This window comes from Stylophora pistillata, chromosome 1, assembly GCF_964205215.1.
Source record: "Stylophora pistillata chromosome 1, jaStyPist1.2, whole genome shotgun sequence".
NCBI classification, from domain to species: Eukaryota; Metazoa; Cnidaria; class Anthozoa; order Scleractinia; family Pocilloporidae; genus Stylophora; species Stylophora pistillata.
This window is the reverse complement of record NC_142519.1, coordinates 53,667,816-53,681,740: the sequence shown is the minus strand read 5'-3', so window position 1 is coordinate 53,681,740 and position 13,925 is coordinate 53,667,816. Positions and strand designations below refer to the sequence as shown.

The 13,925-nt window shown below is 38.1% G+C and overlaps 1 pseudogene across 1 annotated transcript; it reads left to right on the top strand.

Moving 5' to 3' along the window:
- The first annotated feature begins 80 nt into the window (after positions 1 to 80).
- On the top strand, positions 81 to 13,305 carry LOC148743104 (ATP-dependent RNA helicase DHX15-like; annotated as a pseudogene). Its single transcript, XR_016002238.1, has 11 exons — positions 81 to 284; positions 4,678 to 4,867; positions 5,783 to 5,967; positions 6,260 to 6,392; positions 7,287 to 7,525; positions 8,352 to 8,610; positions 8,959 to 9,217; positions 9,688 to 9,802; positions 10,529 to 10,980; positions 11,568 to 11,701; positions 12,519 to 13,305. The product of XR_016002238.1 is annotated as an ATP-dependent RNA helicase DHX15-like (transcript).
- The last annotated feature ends 620 nt before the right edge of the window (positions 13,306 to 13,925 follow it).

The following is a 13,925-nucleotide window of genomic DNA, read 5'->3' as shown; positions in this document are numbered from 1 at the left end:
ATACCGCTCGCCAGAAGTTATGGGAAATTTTACCATATTTAGTCTCTTTTATGATCGCGGAGACTTGTGGGATAAAGAGATCAAAACGCGTGTCTTTTGCATTTCCTTAGCCGGCAAAATTCGATGGAGATCTCTGTGGCGCTTGTAGTAATATAACAGTTAGAGAACGTTTATAGGAATATTTGACTTTGATGTCCGTGCAAGATGTCGAAAAGGAGGTTAGATGTCGATGGGAACTCATCCAACTCGTTAACTACCGCGGAAAGGATTAACGAGGAGTTGAGGTAGGCTGTGATACATAATTATGTAAAGGACAGCTTTTCAGTTTTGAATATCGCCGAGCTTAAATTAATCTGCAGCTGGATTTGGTACAGAGACTTAAATAAATCTATCTCTTCGATTACAGTCTTCCTCAGGAAGGCAGTGCTCTGGAAATATTTGAATCACAGCTTATCTGGTTTAATTGTGGCCGTTTCTCGAATCTGCACAGCTGTGAAATTATTATGCAAGACGGTATTTTCCAAATCTCGAAATCATAATTGATTTCGCAGGAGGTTCCCTTGTGTTATATATACTTAAGGCTAGGAAATATTGGAAACGATTTTCTTGAATAGTCCTTTTTACAGTTCCCGGCGCCATATTGAATGTGTAACCGCGCAAACATGATAGCGAGGTTAGTGTTGAGTCGCGTTGCGAGTTCTAGTGAGAGTTTAGTGAAATGTGGTGATGCTCTGTCCTTTTCATCGAGATATTTCGACAATGAACGATACTTTCCCTACGCAGGATATTCCTCCTTCTTCCTCGAAAGGAAGAGGAAGACACTGTGCCGCTTTTTGGTTGTGCTAATAGCTATTATGACACAGCAGGCAATCCAACAGGTCTGCATTTCTTCTAGTTTCCGAATGACTTCCAGCAGTGAATCAGATGGTGCAATCTCCTGAATCGCCAGCATGGAAAGGACAGATTCTTCATCACAAAATCAATTTTTTGTGCTCAGAACATTTCAAAACAGAAGTTATGCGAAAAAACGTGGGCAGGTCGCTGGAAATTGGTGAAAGGTTTATAATGTTTGTACGGTTGTTTTGTTGCTTGGACACCGAAAGAAAATGCCTGCTTTGATTTTCGGTATTGAAGTGTTTATGTTGGGATTTTTGTTTTTGGGGGGGGGGGATTTTTTTCTCCTTATTAAAAAGGTGATATTTATATTTCTTTGTGTACTGTGGTCTTATACGATATCAGTGAACTGAATGTAAAATTATAAAATTGTAATGTACAATTAAAATGTAAAATTATAAATTTATAAAATGATGAGTTTAATTATTTTATATATGGGCAGAACCATCTCGATTTAACTGGTCAGTACCGAAAAAACTATGGAAAATGCCTGCTAAAAGGGTCCCGGTAGCAACTGTGACAACTGAAGGAGAGTCATTTGAAGTTGAACAGGAATTATTTCACCAAGAAGTTAAAGCATCTGTGTCAACTGTCAATGCTGCTTCACCTTCACCAGCTCAAATTTAATGCTCAAATTGATTTAGGTGTAATCTTTCCTTACATTAAGAAATATTAATATTAATGTTGTTAGTACTCAGGGAAAAAAAGATGATTTTGGGCTTGTAAAATCAAGATAAGGTACCATTGTACATTGTGTAAATAAGGGAAGTGATTGGCATGACAATAAAACGCGAGTTAAACTATGTCTTTATGGGAAGGAGCTTCAAAATTATATTCTTCAAACATAACATTTCGAAGAGCCTATTGACAATAATTAACATTATTATTCACAGGAGAAAAAATAAACAGTTCTGTACAGTCTAAAATAATCCTAGTTGTTGCATATTGAGCAAACTCTTGCAGCATATTTTTGTGAACAAGTTCTTGTGCTAGAAATGGGAAAGGTTCTTTCAGTTCCACATAGTTAAGATTAATCCATGTAATGCAGATTCTGGACACCAGGCTCTTGCTGATCCCAAATCTATCAGCAAGATCTTGTACAAATAACCCAGCCTTTAGTCTCATAAGTATGAGCAAAAATTCCTCCAAGAATGACAGTTTCTTGAAGGCCCCGGCTTACTTCTGTTATCATCTGTTTGGTATGGCTGACTCTCTTTCGACAATTTCTCTCCTTTCCAGTACTGCATCTTTGCCAGCACTGGGTCAATAAAATTATAGAAGCTTATGAGTGCTCCATAGTTTGGGAATCCAGTATAAAATAGAACCGCAGACTCATCATCTTTAATTTTGTCAATTGAAAATTGGCACGCCAATAAATATCCCCCTCATTTTCAACTTCACTTAGTTTTTCTTTCAAGTCAGCTAATTGTACTTGCAGTAGCTCTATTTCCCGTTGCAGCTTAAGAACATCTGATTGTTGCAGGGCTGGTGAAGATGAAGCAGCACTGACAGTTGACACAGCTGCTTCAACTTCTTGGTGAAATAATTCCTGTTCAACTTCAAATGACTCTTCTTGAGTTGTCACAGTTGCTACTGGGACCCTTTAAGCAGGCATTTTCCGTGTTTTTTTCGGTACTGACTAGTTTAATCGAGATAGTTCTGCCCATATATATAATAATAAACTCATGATTTTATTAAATTTTTAATTTTACATTTTAATTTTACATTATAATTTTATAATTTTACATTCAGTCCACAGATATCGTATAAGACCACAGTGCACAAAGAAATATAAATGTCACCTTTTTAATAAGGAGAAAAAAATCCCAGCATAAACACTACAATACCGAAAATCAAAGCTCCATTTTCTTTTGGTATCCAAGCAACAAAACAACCGTACAAACATTATAAACCTTTCACCAATTTCCAGCGACCTGCCCACGTTTTTTCGCATGTCTTCTGTTTTGAAATGTTCTGAGCACAAAGAAGTTGATTTTGTGATGATGAATCCGTCCTTTGCATGCTGGCGATTCAGGAGATTGCACCATCTGATTCGCTGCTGGAAGTCATTCGGAAACGAGAAGAAATGCAGACCTGTTGGATTGCCTGTTGTGTCATAATAGCTATTAGCACAACCAAAAAGCGGCACAGTGTCTTCCTCTTCTTTTCGAAGAAGAAGGAGGAATATCCTGCGTAGGGAAAGTATCGTTCATTGTCGAAATATCTCGATGAAAAGGACAGAGCACCACCACATTTCACTAAACCCTCACTAGAACTCGCAACGCGACTCAACACTAACCTCGCTATCATGTTTGCGCGGTTGCACATCCAATATGGCACCGGTAACTGTAAAAAGGGCTATTGCTGTCTAAATTTGTTTCCGAATTGATTACTATTCGCGCGATAGAGAACACCTACACTGTAAGACATCGAATTCCCCTCTCGTGGGTTTATTAACTCTAGTCTGAAAACTCACGTTAGGTCGATTAAATTCATACGTCGAGGCTTTCACTGGATTAACAGGATAAAACTCTTTGCTTTAAGACAAACAAAAAATGAAAAGGACAAAAACAAAAATTTGAAAAAAAAAAATCAACACATGTAGATAAGGAATTATTTTACAGTCAGAATGTCACGAGAAACTTCCAGTAATTCAGGTGATAGTTAGGTGAGACACGGAGAAATTACATGCCTATGCAAGTGCTGTTGGAGCGTTTTACTTGCCTTGGATGGATAGTTGTTTCTGTGGCTTTGTGTAACACATACTTGTGAGTGGCTGCTACCCTTCCCTTTCTTCCTGAGGCAAGTGTTTTGTGTCAATTTACTTGGTCTTCAGCTGTTTTATTGGTAGGATGTTGTAGAGGTGGATGTCACTCATTTGGTTTTCACAGTCACTTGCTGCATCTGGTAGCCTGGAATTACATTTCCTTAAATTTACTTTTCCATTGCCTTATAAGTAGTGTTCATCACTGTGAAGTTCCTTCTCTTATCCTTAAATTATTCCTTAGTTCATATGTATGATTTTCATTTATTCATAGTCATTTACAAACCAAAGTGTTAGGCAACCAGCATACTGCTTTAAACATAGGAACACTTAGACGCTGAGATCCAAATCCCTGAACAATTGCTTTGATTCTCTGGCTTAATATATAAAATACACAAGAAACTATAATAAATTATATAAGCAAAATAAAAGTTTCTTACTAAAGAAATCCACATTGCTGACTCATAATACGTGTATGTAAGTGTCAAAAAGGTGTTGTAAACTGTCCATAGCATCTTAGTGATTTTGTTATTGTACTGCAATGATGTACTGTATGGCTAACAAAAAATTGTAGAATCTTTAATAATGTCATTGTCATTCCATAAAACATCAAACCTAAACTTAAAAATGAGCTTATTGAAGTGAATTTGTAAGTGCAAAGGTTGGTGCAGGCGAGTTGGTACCAGGACAGGGCTTGATACTAATGGTAGCCCACTAGCCACAGACTACAGTAGAAATTCAGTTTTGAAAAGTGGTTTTTGATTTCCACAAGCCAGTTTGGCAGTAAACAAACTGAAATTATCAAAACATCTAAGATGTCACTAGTCACTTGGCTAGTAAGTTGAAAAGTTAGTGTCAAAAATGCAAGCCCTGCCAGGGAGAAATGGTTGGATACCATAAACCTTCCCACCCCTTAAATCTAGAATGATTCAAAAGAAAATTCTCTCTGACCTATTGTCAGAAGTATAATTTATGTACACTATACCTCCTGATGCATTTGGTCTCCTTTCTGTTGGTAGTAATCCAAGCAATCTTCGTGGAAAGATCAATCCTTTCAATGGGAAGCTATTCTCAGACAAATATTTTGACATTCTCAAGAAGAGAATCGAGCTACCAGTATGGGAGTACAGAGAAAAATTCATGGAAACCATGAAGGAAAAACAAGCTTTTTTTCTTGTTGGCGAGACTGGATCTGGTAAAACAACCCAGGTAATAGTTACAGTCATGTAGTATTTATTTGCTTTGACAAAGGGCAAACACTTGAAACCCTTTACGGTGAGCATTTTGCATTATAAACCAATGTAATAACACTAAATTATCTCAGTAGTTTAGTAGAAGTTGGGTTAAATTGTACTCTTTATCAGATGAGCTGTGGTTGGGGAAATTTGAGGAATTAGAGACTGTAAATATTTGGAAGAATTCAGGCTTCAGTTGGGCGTAATGGATGCCCACTACATGTAGATACTAGTTACTGTTGGTACAAATTCCAGCTGAGCTGCTGTGTGAAGCTAATTAAGGGAAGTGAGGTACATTTTAACAGGTATTTTTTCCTTGTTCCTTGTAAATATAGTAGGGTCTCAACTGTTGTTTGTTGTAAACTAAATGTTTACCATGCATGCAAACAAAGTAAGTCTGTTCAGGTTTTTGGATTGAAGAGCACTCAATCACCATTTCCTCTCAAGCAAATTTTTTTCTTTTTTTTTTTTTTTTTCATTCTACACAATTCCACTCTCTCTTTGCAGGGCTCAACACTAACTTTTTAACTTACTAGCCAAGTGGCTGGTGACATCTTAGATGTTACGACAATGTCAGTTCATTTACTAGCCAAACTGGCTGGTGGAAACCCAAAACCACCACCCAAAACTGAATTTCTACTAGTCTGTGGCTAGTGGGCTACCATCAGTGTCCAGCCCTGCCTTGGCAGTGTAACAGACACTTTATTTTAATACTATGAAATGGTAATCATTAGGATCAACTTGTTTCTCACGATTACGGGCAGATAATACACCCGAGACCAATTATTCCTAGTCTTTGTATTGTCTTGTATGTTGCATTGTTTTGCATTAAGTGCAGTTTGTAGTGAAAAAAGAAAAACAATTTTGAAAAACTTTTTTACTTTTGTAGATCCTACAGTGATGTCTTGAAACTCGCATTGACAAATGCAAGTGTGTGGCTTGTACGCAGCCCAGGAGGGTTGCTGCCATGAGTCTTGCTCAGTGTGTAGCTGACAAATTGGATGTCACCATAGGTCAGGAGGTTGGGTACACAATTCGATTTGAAGATTGCACTAGTCCTCGCACTATATTGAAGTAAGGAAGACAAAGTATATTTCATCCTTAACTCTGTAACTCCCAAGATCTGATTGTTAATTCTTACCTCTAGCTGCTCAATATTTCCTTGTTAATTAAGTATTTAGGAGAATTTGGTGTTAGGTCAAAATGAGAATCACTAGTGGGAGAAAGAGAGTTAAAAAACAGGAAGGAAGAGGTTGTGAGAAAATGCAAAGGCATTAGTTTGGCTGGTAGCTCTATCTCAGATGTCTGAACAAATGAGGTAATCATTCCTGACTGTCATTTAAAGCTCATTTGAATTTGTTTCCAGGTACATGACAGATGGTATGTTGTTGCGTGAGGCTATGACTGATCCTCTACTGGATCGTTATGCAGTCATTCTTCTTGATCAGGCTCACGAGAGAACTCTTGCTACTGATATCTTCATGGGTCTACTGAAAGAGGTACAGTGTGTGCATGCATCTGGAGATTTCATATTCTTCTAACAAGTACCGCAGTATAGCCAACAAAACTGTTGACACATTGACGCATATAACTCCTTGTTACTTCATTGTTAATTTCTTTTGTCCTTGTAGTAAGTTACATTTTTATCACATTTTGGGAGATAAAGGGTTAATAACCCGTTGTATAGGAAGCCTCCTTCCCCTTCCCCCCCCCCCCCCCAAATAATTTTTCATCATCAGGGCTCAACATTAACAGTAGCCCACTAGCTACAGAGTGGTAGAAATTCAGCTTTGGCCAGTGGTTTTTAATTTCCACCTGCCAGTTTTGCTAGTAAACAAACTGAAATTGTCGTAATATCTAAGATGTCACTAACCACCTGGCCAGTAAGTTGAAAAGGTCAAGCCTTGATCTTCTGTGATTTTAATTTTTTTGCTGCAAATGGGCAACATTGAGCGAGGGAAAGGCTGTTTTCAGTGATTTGCAGTGTGGTGCAAACAGTAGTGTCATTTTACACAAAAAGAACTGTTTTATCACAAAGGATTGGTTATTTGTAGGAGGTCCAACTGAAAACAGTCATGGTTTTATTCAATCAGTGGGCCTTAGGTTTTCCCTTCGAATGGATCGGTCTAGTTAAATAAATGTTCTTTCTACTACCAGCTTTCAACCCTCTTGACACTGTTCACAAAAATAAATGTTCAAATAAATGGTTGGACTAAATTGAAGATTATTTAGAATGCGGCTTCATTTGACAACGGCTAAAATTTGTTTAAATAATCAGACCAATTTACTTACTAATCATGCTGCTGATAGTACATGTGCAGGTGACACTGCATTGGTCCACTGTTACACCTGTAACTTACAGAAGTTGTATAAAATGCGTCTGTTTTCCACAGGTTGTACGACAGAGACATGACCTTAAGATTATAATCATGAGTGCCACCTTAGATGCCGGGAAATTCCAGGAATATTTTGACGAATGTCCACTCATGACAATCCCTGGACGAACACATCCTGTAGAGATCTTTTACACTCCTAAACCTGAACGAGACTACTTGGAGGCAGCCATTAGAACAGTGGTACAGATTCACATGTGTGACGAAGTGGAGGGCGACATTTTGTTGTTTCTTACTGGGTAAGAGGTGTGTGTTCAAAGTTCTTGATTCCCCTTTTGAGTTTAGATCGGCATGTTTCATGTAATCCTTTAAACCTTTAAATTCAGTGAGTGACCAAGACAGAATTTCTCCTTACAATGCCAATACAATATCAAGAAGACAAGTGATGAGAATAAAGAAAAAAATAATATTAATCAGGGGATTATTAGTTGATCAGATGCCAAATTCTCCCAAGTAACATCATGAGAATTGTATGAGAGACAGTAGAGAGAGTTACTAATGAGATCTCGGTAGTGAAAGGATTAACCCCTAAAACTTTTTAATGCTGGTGAATGTATTCATTTGAAAGTCATGTATACGAACTGCGGTTAAAGAAATTAGTGTGAGATCAATCTCGACAGAAATGAACACTACTTAAGCAGTAGTGAAAATTAGGCCTGAAAAAAAATTTGGGCCTGTACAGAATTCAAAGCCATGACCTCTACAGTACCAGTGCAATGCTCTACCAACTGAGCTAACAAGCCAACTAGGAGCTGGTCATTGTGAAGGTTCATAATAAACCTGTGAAGTGAATTTTTTTCAGGCCTTATTTTCACTACTGCTTAAGTAGTGTTCATTTCTGTGAAGATCGATCTCACACTAAGAAGACTTTTAGTTGCCACTTCTTTAAGCTAGAAATTAATTTTATGTGCCATTTAACCCTAGTTTTAAAGGACCATCCATTCCTGAATGACATTTTGCAACAAACATGAGCATTGTGTAAATTTTTCACAGTTCGCACATATTGTAAACAAAGTTAAACCAAGTTGAAAGTAGCCTTTCAACATTTCACTATTTTCTTCCCAGTCAGGAAATTGAAGAAGCATGCAAGAGACTGAAGAAGGAAATTGATAACCTGGGACCTGAAGTGGGCGAGTTCCGCTGCATCCCTCTGTATTCAACTCTTCCTCCACAACAGCAGCAGTACATCTTTGACGCTCCTCCAGCAAAACGCCCAAATGGTGCCATTGGGCGCAAGTGTGTGGTGTCCACCAACACTGCTGAAACATCTCTTACCATTGATGGTGTGGTGTTTGTTATAGATCCTGGATTTTCCAAGCAGAAGGTCTGTCTTACTTCAGTATTTGATTACTGTCTACTTTTCACAAAGTATTTTACTGTTTTTCTTGTCTCTTAACAAGTATGGGACAAAGAAAACATTCTGAGTTCCCCTAAGGAATCCAACCCCAGACCATTTGACTCAGTGTGCAGGTTCAATTCCTCGTGAGGTCTCAGAACTTTTCCTCTGTCCTATGTTTGTGACAAGGTAAAAAAATATCAATAGCTTTTTCTTACAAAGCTCAAAAATCTACATCTTTCTAATTCTGCATATATATTTTATTGTTCCTTATCATTGTTCCTTAACAGGTTGACCGAGTGTAAAGTCATTTTGTCTTTGGTTTGTCTATAATAGGTGTACAATCCCCGTATCCGTGTAAAGTCACTGTTAGTTTCTGCTATATCAAAAGCCAGTTCACAGCAGAGAGCTGGCCGTGCTGGTGGTACACGTCCTGGCAATTGTTTCAGATTGTACACAGAGAAAGCTTATCAAACTGAAATGCAAGACAATACCTACCCTGAAATCCTGAGGTCCAACCTTGGTACTGTGGTGCTACAGCTGAAGAAGTTGGGCATTGACGACTTGGTGCATTTTGACATCATGGATCTTCCTGGTAGGTTCAGTGCTTGTGAGCAGGCTGGTACATGTGTATTAGCCCTTGATTTGTGGTGATTCCCAGAAGTGTCATTTTCTAAGGAATAGCTCAAAGTCTTGCAAGTAAAAGGTTGCGTACGAACCAAACAAAGAAAGCTAAGATTTCATTCTTTTTTTGTCAGTTTGATAGCACCAGAAACTTTCATGAGAGCACTTGAACTGCTGAACTATCTTGGTGCCCTTGATGACAATGGAGACCTCACATCACTGGGCTCCATGATGGCAGAGTTTCCACTTGACCCTCAACTTGCCAAGATGGTGATTGCCAGTTGTGACCATAACTGTTCTAATGAAATTCTCTCCGTTACTGCCATGTTATCAGATATACAGATATCAAGTCAACCTGTTGATTTACTTAAAAATACTTTTTGATAAATTGTTATCATTATAATTCATTAATGATCCTGCCTCTGTCTGTTTGTTCCTCAGGTGTTTATGAGACCAAGTGAAGCTAAGAAGGCAGCTGATGAAGCTAACATGAAGTTTGCTCACATTGATGGAGACCACCTGACCTTACTGAATGTTTACCATGCATACAAACAAAGTGAGTTTGACTTGTAACCCATACTTACATTGTATGCCAAGCTTTCTGGTGTTATTGTGTGTGCATTCTTAACTAAAAAAACACCTACTAATCTTGTCCCTTTAGTCCTTTCTGTACATTATGGAACCTTGTTTTTTTTTTTCTCTCTCTCTCCTTAGGGAAGATTTCAATTTAAACCTTTCATTGCCAAGATCTCATTCATAATTCTTCTCACTCTCTGCCACACAATTCTTGTAATGTTAGTTTGGAGAATTTGGTATTGGATCAACTATTGGATTCTCTATTCTCATCACTTGTCTGCTTGTTATTGTATTGAAGTTGTAATCCGAGAAATTCTGTCTTGGTCACTTGTGGGAGTCAAAGGATTAAACTTATTTGCAGATAATCTGACAATTCAGGTTCATGAGTAACATTGCATTTACCAGTATAATGTACCGGTAACTCTTTGTTTGAGTTCTAGTGCAGAAGTTGGAGCAGTTTTCTTTCTGCAGTCTCCAGGGATTTTGTGGTAGTTTTAGACAAGATTAGCCAAAAAATTAATGTCTTCTTATCCTTCTGCTAATCTAGTCAGGGTTTACAAGGACCAAGAAAGGGAACTCACTTTTGGTTGTGAGATTTGCCAGCCTTGGAAAGGGTACTTTGCTATATGTAGGCTGGCTTGACACAGTCAAAGCCCAAAGATGTCCCAGGCTATTTCAAACAAAACTTTTTTATCCTTATTTTTAGACCATGAAGATACACAGTGGTGTTATGATAATTTTGTCCAACATCGTACTCTCAAATCGGCGGATAATGTGAGATAGCAACTTACCAGGATCATGGACAGGTTCAACTTTGCACGACGTAGCACTGACTTCAACAGATTCATGTGTGTTTGAAAATTACATCAGCAATTTGGACAGCGTAAAATTATTTTGGCCACAAACAGGTTCTCTTTTGATGCTGCCAACTCGTGTACGAGTACTTTGAGTACAGAATGTCCTACCAAAATGAAGAGTGGTGGGAAATGGCATTTGTTCCCCAAACTAATGCAGTGATCTAATTTGAAGTAGTTCAGACACTGACCATTAAATCTGTAAATCCTACCCACCCACCCATCGCTCCCACTTTACTGTTCTGATGAGTAGGTGGCTCATTTGGAGAGGTCTGGACACTACCTGACTGTCAAAGACAACCAGGTGAGACATTACCTACCTATTCCCTTTACTTACAGCACAAAATCTCTGTATCTATAGGTTATATAGTAATAGCACAATGTTGATTAAGCCCTGTTTTCATAATTATGCTGGGAAAATCCAAGCCAATCAGCAATTTCACTGTTTCCCAACTGTCCCAGATTTTGCTAACATACTAGGAGATTGACGGATGTCTTTGCCAGATTCTTGGGTACACCATTTTTCTTTGTGATTATGGGGTACTGAAGCTAAGCAACTAGAGGACTGGTAACAAGCTAAACTACTGACATCACTGACAGCAAAAAAAGAACTTGTCATTGTGTAGGATCACCGAAGCATCATACTGAGAGCAGATAACTCCATGGGAAGGAACCCTCCAAATGTGTGGCTTTATAGCTCAGTTGTCAGTAGGGCCAAATAGTACCTGGGAGCCATGGGATTAAATCCCATCAGTCTGAGGTTTTTCCAGGCTTCTTTTCAGCAATTCTTAAAACTCCAATACAACTGCAAGGATTATTGCCTTGCCTGATTTTTATCCGCAGGTCAATTGAAATTTACTTCACTATAATTATTATTTTATCAACCATTAGGTTGTAAAACTACATCTATCAACTTGTTTGGATCACAAGCTGTAGTGTAGTACAATGAGTGTAGTACAATGAGTTTGTTTTGACCACCAAGAGCTACATTTGGACCTGTACAGACAGAAAGGTTGACCAGTAAGGTTAGTGGTACTCAAGGGTTTCTTGAGTGTATTGATTTGGGGTGTTCACACAATAACCCTTTGTGACTGATCTGTGAAATGTTGTCACGAGTGCAACAAAAACAAATTCAACTGAATCTTGGTCAACTGTGATCTCCGGCAGTTGATGTTGTTATCTTTGTTTTCATCAAGACCTACTAGGAGGATCTAGTTTCTTTTTTGCTCATTTTTTAGGTCAGTTGTCATTTTTGTATAAGGTACAAGACCTGTTACAACAGTATCAAGCAAGATGACTTTCTTAATCACGCATCAAGCTTTTTTTATGGTGGCTCACTTATTGCACCATGAAGAAGACCTTCTGCTGTGGTGTCAGTCTGTTTAACAATAAGATTCCATGTCGCCATGCATCTGTTCTGTTATAGGTGACAGATGAAGTCAACATAGTGGTACGAACAAAGAGAGGAGCACTTGGCACTGCTGAGTGTAACTGAATGTTCTTACCACAATTTCACATCTTCTGTGATCTATGATTGAAAAGTCACACTGCAACATGAATTCTGTCTGTTTTGTATAATAATGAAGTAAAAAACTTTCAATTATGCTGTGGTGAATGCGTCTGCCCTCCAATAGACCAATCATAGTTCAGCTTACTACATGAACAACAAGATGTAGCATTATTGCAGCAGGCTTGACACAGGAGTGCATTAGAACAGTGGATAGAATCAATTAAGCCTAGAATGCATAAGAGACCTTTTGGAAACCTCAGGAGAACCTATGAACCTCTTGAATGACTATTGTAAGACATTTTAAGAAAGCTTCCTGCTTGATTTTTGTATAGGTTGGTGAAGATTACACCCCAGTACTATGACCGTGTGTGAAGCCAAGCGTGTCATGGAAAGGATTGTAGAGAGGTTACAGAAGAACAGATAAAACTTCAAATGAACTGTGGACAACCTCATTAAAAAAATAATAATAATAAAACATGTGAAAGAAAGAACTTGTAAAAAGCCTTAATGCTAAGAAAATCATGCCATCATCTGCATTTGGTTCTTTCTAACTTGAAAGTAAAACTAGATATGCTTCTGTTTTTCCTCTGTTTGCTTCCTGAGATCTTTCCTCAGTAGTTTTTTCAGCTAACGACATAGAAACAGCAACATTCAGGCAAAGACTCAGGCCATCCAAGCATGTTAAACAGTTTGCAGCTCCAAATAAAACCTGCTCCCTAAATCCTTTAGTTGCTGATTTGTAACTTGTTGCTGTAGATAGCTTTCAATCGCTTTCAATGTATTTGTACTGTTAACTTTGAAACTCCAGAGACTGATTTAACTTCTCCCCTTCAGCTGCTTTAAATATTCCGGTAAATCAGCAAAGTGATTTCACTTATTAGTTAAGTTATTCCCTTTACCTGTTTTCTGATAGTAGTGGAGATAATGTGGCAAGAAGAAGTTGCATGTTCATTACCTCTTGCCATTCATGGGTGAAGTAATCAGCATGCATCTCAGTTCTACACACTTGATTTGCTTCTACAGGCTTGATTTGCAGGTCAGGGATCTTGAACGGAACCTTTCTCACTCCTTGTTAGCTGAAACAATTGAAAAATTGCTTAATAAAATCCAAGGAACACACTTTCATTGTGTTGTTATTAAAAGGAAGACCTTTGGGAAAACTGCAGATATCTTGAAGTAATTTAAGCAGCTCACGGTTATTGATCTTCATCAATGCTTTGCGCCACACATTTTGCCTGACATTGAACATTGGGTTCTTCAAAAACTGCGTACACTTTCCAACTTTTATTCTTCATTGCATCTGCTGTCGTTTTATCAATAGCAATGAGCTGTAAAATAAAATCATGACAAGGTTAATAGTTGAAACTTCCTTGTTGACACCATTTGGTTACTGGGGGGCAGGGGAGAATGTGAATAGCTATAAATGAAAAAATAATTATTTACTTTCACTGTATCCCCTCCTTTAATGCCAGAAAGATTATCTTAAGTGAAGTTTACTCCTGATGAACTGAAAAATACGGCACACGATGGAACACCCTGAAATGAAATAGTTGCAAGTTTCAGAATGTTCTGGAAAAGCTAACAGAAAAAGTCTATGTTCCATCTCCCTCTACTATCAATTTTTTCACTTTAGGTTACCCTGCACCTTCAGGGGTGTCTCGCGTGCAAGCGATGCATGTAGCGCGTCCGGTTTAAACTGCAGATATCTAAACCCCTACATTAAATTAAAGCTTATAGGA